Here is a 5034-nt window from a genome sequence, read left to right on the forward strand (position 1 = left end):
CCGGCCCGCGGGCCATAGTTTGCCCACGGCTGCCCTAACCACTCCCCTGCCAGCCTGATTGACGCCTAACTGCTCCCCTGCCAACCTGGTCACCCCCAACTGCCATCCCCTGCTGGCCATCTTGTGGTGGCCATCTTGTGACGATGTGGGGTGACCATCTTGTGACAACATGGGGGCAGCCATTTTTGGTGGCCATCTTGTGACGACGTGGGGGCGACCATCTTGTGACAACATGGGGCAGCCATCTTGTGATGACGTGAGGGCGAGGTGCCACCTAGGCTTTTATTAGTATAGATAGGAGGTTATTCCTCACTCACAGTCTGATGCAAGGCAGGCTACTCTGCAGGTGCCCGGGACCCAGGCTGTCTCCTCGTTCTCAGGGGAGATGACCTCAGTCCCCCCGCCCACAGCACCCGGTTCCCCTGCGGCCAGCATCTGTTCTCTTGGTCCCAAGGATGGTCTTTCGAGAACACGCAGAAGCACACTTGTCCTTAGAGGGCCGTAAAGTCAGTGTGTTTGCCTGGCGGGCCAGGAAGTCCCTGTTGCGATGACTCATGGTTGCCCCACAGCAGCACAGGTGGTCTGCACAGGGACGGGCCTGGCCGTGCGTCCATCACGCCCCCTTCACAGTCACGGGCAGGGCGCCGCAGTCGCCAGTGGGCGGTCGTCCGATGTGAAAGTTCAGTTAGGGCTCGCCGGCGTGGCTCAGCGGATAGAGAGACAGCCTGTGGACTGAAGGGTCCCGGGTTCGATTCCCGATCAGGTTGCGGGCTCGATCCCCAGTAGGGGGCGTGCAGGAGGCAGCCGATGCATGACTCTCATCATGGATGTTTTTATCTCTCTCTCTCCCTCTTCCTTGCTCTCTAAAATCAATAAACATCTATTGAAAAGTGCAGTTACCACCCGAGCCAGTTTGGCTCAGTGGATAGAGCGTCAGCCTGCGGACTGAAGGGTCCCGGGTTCGATTCCGGTCAAGGGCATGTACCTTGGTTGCGGGCACATCCCCAGTAGGGGGTGTGCAGGAGGCAGCTGATCGATGTTTCTCTCTCATCGATGTTTCTAACTCTCTATCCCTCTCCCTTCCTCTCCGTAAAAAATAAAAAATAAATAAATGTTAAAAAAAAAAAAAAAGGACAGTAGCCACAGCATCCCCTCCCAGGGGAGGAACCCGGGGGACACCCGGGGGGGGGGGTTGGTGCACAGATTCTGAAGTCCCGGAGGGTGTCCCCGAGCAGTCAGCCCTTTCTTTGGCTCTGGGGAAGGCACTGCCTTGGCGACTGCCCTCCTGGCACGCGTTCTGGAACGTTCTTGGGCACTGCCTCCTCAGCCACATCTGCGGGGGGGGGGGGGGGGGGGGGCTCTCTGAACAGCCTGTCCTCCCTGGGGGTCGCTTCTTGGCCCGTTTGCTCCCTGTACACCCTTGGGTCTCAGGGCTGTTATAGGGTTACGGCTCTCACATAGCCCCAGGCCTTCTTTGGGGTTCCTTCCTTCCCGCCCTTCCTTCGTTCTCTGGCAGCGGGGTGTCCCTCTCGTCTTCCGGCAACCACACCCTCTGCTCCTTCCAGACTGTGCCCAGCCTGCTCTCTTCTCTCTCCCTCCCTCCCTCCCTCTCTCTCTCTCTCTCTCTCTCTCTCTCTCTCTCTCCTTTCTTTCTCTCTCTTTCCTTCTTTCTCCCTTCCTTCCTTCCTTCTTTCCTTCCTTCTTTCCTTCCTTCCTTCCTTCCTTCCTTCCTTCCTTCCTTCCTTCCTTCCTTCCTTCCTTCCTCCCTCCCTCCCTCCCTCCCTCCCTCCCTCCCTCCCTTCCTTTCTTTCTTTCTCTCAAGCCCCCAAGCCTGTCCCTCCAGAGCAGGGGTCCTCAAACTTTTAAACAGGGGGCCAGTTCACTGTCCCTCAGGCCGTTGGAGGGCCGGACTATAGTTTAAAAAAAAAGCTATGAACAAATTCCTATGCGCACTGCGGGCCCGGGACGCGTCGGCTGCTAAGCAGGACAGGCAGCGGCACCCGGCGGGCCGGATCCATGTCCTCGGCGGGCCGCATGTGGCCCGCAGGCCGTAGTTTGAGGACCCCTGCTCCAGAGCATTGTGGCCACGTGAGCCGGCCAGCCAGCAGCCACGGGTGTGGCGTTCCTACACCACCATCCCATCCACAGTGGGTGTCAGGCCACGCCTTGCCTGGGATTTGCCAGGATCCAACAGGCTGCACCCCAGGCCCCATACCTCCAGGGGTCCCCACCCAGCGCCGAGCTGTCACCCAGAGGCAGCCACTTCCCATCGCTGGCCGTTCTCCATCCGTCCTGTTACTCCTGGACGCCCGTCACTCTCTTCCCTGTGACACCCAGAGCCACAGGTCCCTCGGGGACCCCATGTGCCCCCCCATCCTCCCTTGTCCTCCCACACCACCCGGGGCGACCAGGCTTATAAACACCTGCCAGTCTCTCCCCCGGGAGCCGGGCCAGCGTGTCAGTGCGAGGATTTCCGTCTTGTGGCAGGAGCATCAAACCCATTTCCAGTCGGCCCGAATAAGCGGGGTGTCTTAGGGCCGTCGACGAACCCCAGGCTCAGGGGTTCCACGGGGCGAGGCGGCAGGAGGCGGGCAGCGCCCACGGCAGAGTCAGCGTGTGAGAAGGAGACGGCTGGAGACCAAGTATTCCGTGTCCTCGTTTTCCCAAAGAAGCCCGATGGCTGTCCTGAGGAGCCAGCGGCTCACCCAGCGGCCGCCCACCTCTCCCGCCTCCCGGACGCCCAGGGCCCGCGGGCCACCAGGCTGCACCATCTGACAGCAGCTCTCGTTCACGGTCACAGAGGGCGCAGGCCCTTCCTGCTTCCTGCGGGGCCAGACGGCGAAGTCTTCAGGACCCCACAGCATCCCTGCACCCCTCCCTCCCTAGCTCCCCTCCCTCACCCCTCGTCCCTCACCCCTCAGCCCTCCCTCCTCCCTCCCTCCCCACCCCTCCCTCCTCAGCCCTCCCTCCCCACCCCTGCTCCCTCCCTAGCTCCCCTCCCTCACTCCTTGTCCCTCACCCCTCAGCCTTCCCTCCTCACCCTTCCCTCCCTACCCCTCCCTCCTCAGCCCTCCCTCCCCACACCTCCTCCCTCCCTCCCCTCCCCTCCCTCCCCACCCCTCCTCCCTCACTTCCCTCCCCTCCCTCTTCAGCCCTCCCTCCTCAGCCCTCCCTCCCCACCCCTCCTCCCTCCCTCCCCTCCCCTCCCTCCCCACCCCTCCTCCCTCACTTCCCTCCCCTCCCTCTTCAGCCCTCCTCTTCACCCCTCCCTCCACACCCCTCCTCCCTCACTCCTCCTCCCCTCCCTTACCCCTCCCTCCCTCCCCACCCCTCCTTCCTCAGCCCTCCCCTCCCCCTCCCTCCTCAGACCTCCTCCCTTCTCCCCAGGCAGGAGGGACTATAGCACAGCCCTCTCCCCTCTCCAGCTATGACCTACATCCCCTTCCATGAAAGGTCCCTTCCTGGCCGGCTGGCGTGGCTCAGGGGTTGAGCATCGACCTATGAACCTGGAAGTCAGGGTTCAATTCCCGGTCAGGGCACAGGCCTGGGTTGCAGACTCAATCCCCAGTGGGGGGCGTGCAGGAGGCAGCTGATCCGTGATTCTCTCTCCTCATGGATGTTTCTCTCTCTCTCCCTCTCCCTTCCTCTCTGAAATCAATAAAAATATACCTTTCTAAAAATGTCCCTTCCCAGGAAGAAGGGAGGACGTACCACCAGAGGCCCTCCTGGCACCCCTCACCCCCCACCCCCTCCCACCCCCGTCCCCGAGAGACCAAGACCAGGTCTCAGAGGCTCAGCTGGGGGGTGCAGCTCCCGCCCTGGCACTGCGCTCTGGGGGTGCTGCTGCCTGCGTCTGTGTGGGAGCCCGTCCAGGAGGCACGAGCAGATGTTTGGCTGCGGTCCAGCCTCATGCACACGGGCCAGCACTCAGGGCAGAGGCTGCCGAAGCAGGAAGGGCGGCTCCGCCAGCAGCTGGGATGGCAGACGGCCTCAGGCAGCACCAGCCTGGCCGCCCCGGGAGGAGGGCGGGGCTTCCCTGGGGAGGGCGGGGCTTCTGTGGATAAGGACAGAGCTTCCCTGGATGAGGGCGGAGCTTCCCTGGGGGAGGGCGGGGCTTCCCTGGGGAGGGCGGGGCTTCTGTGGATAAGGACGGAGCTTCCCTGGATGAGGGCGGAGCTTCCCTGGGGGAGGGCAGAGCTTCCCTGGATGAGGGCGGGGCTTCCCCTAGACAAGGGCAGGGCTTCCCAGGAGGTGGGCGGGGCTTCTCCAGGAGGAGGGTGGAGCGTCTCTGGATGGGGGCGGGGCTTTCCCTAGATGAGGGCGGAGCTTCCCAGGAGGAGGGAGGAGGTTTCCCCAGGAGGAGGGCGGATCTTCCTGGGAGAAGGGAGGAGGTGCCCCTGGATGAGGGTGGAGCTGCCCCTGGATGAGGGCAGGGCTTCCCTGGGAGGAGGGCGGAGCTTCCCCTGGATGGGGGCGGGGCTTCCCTGGATGAAGGCGGGGCTTCCTGGGAGGAGAGCAGGCTGCCCCTGGGAACCCACTCGCAGTGCCTGTGCTCAGGGTGGGGCCTGGGAGGCCAGCTCCCCAGGCAGAGCCCACAGCCCCGTGCCAGGCTCCGGGCCCCCCTGGAGGCCTGGGGAGCGGCAGGCATTGCAGTCCATCAGGAGGGGCAGGGTGGGGCCGGCTGGTTAGTTCCTGGCCCATGTGGCCCACTGCCTCCTCCTGGACACACGGGCCATCTCTACCGCTCTTTCCACAGACACGACCTCTGTCCCCAAATCCCTCTCGGCACGGGGCTCCAGAGCGGGGACCCCATAGGACCCCCACGCACCCCCTGCCCAGGCCTGCGGGGTGCAGCGGGGTGACCGGGTTTCCAGGCCAGCGAGGCAGCTGCAGTGTCGGGGTTCAGGGACCACCTTCCGCACGGGAGAGCTGCCTGTCCCTGGCCCCCCACTGCTCCTGCTGCCCCAGGGGGACACCCCCTGCGCTGAGAGGGCCCCTGACGCCTCCGAACCCCGCATTCAGCCCTGCCCGCAG

This window comes from Plecotus auritus, assembly GCF_963455305.1.
Source record: "Plecotus auritus genome assembly, chromosome: 15".
NCBI classification, from domain to species: domain Eukaryota; kingdom Metazoa; phylum Chordata; class Mammalia; order Chiroptera; family Vespertilionidae; genus Plecotus; species Plecotus auritus.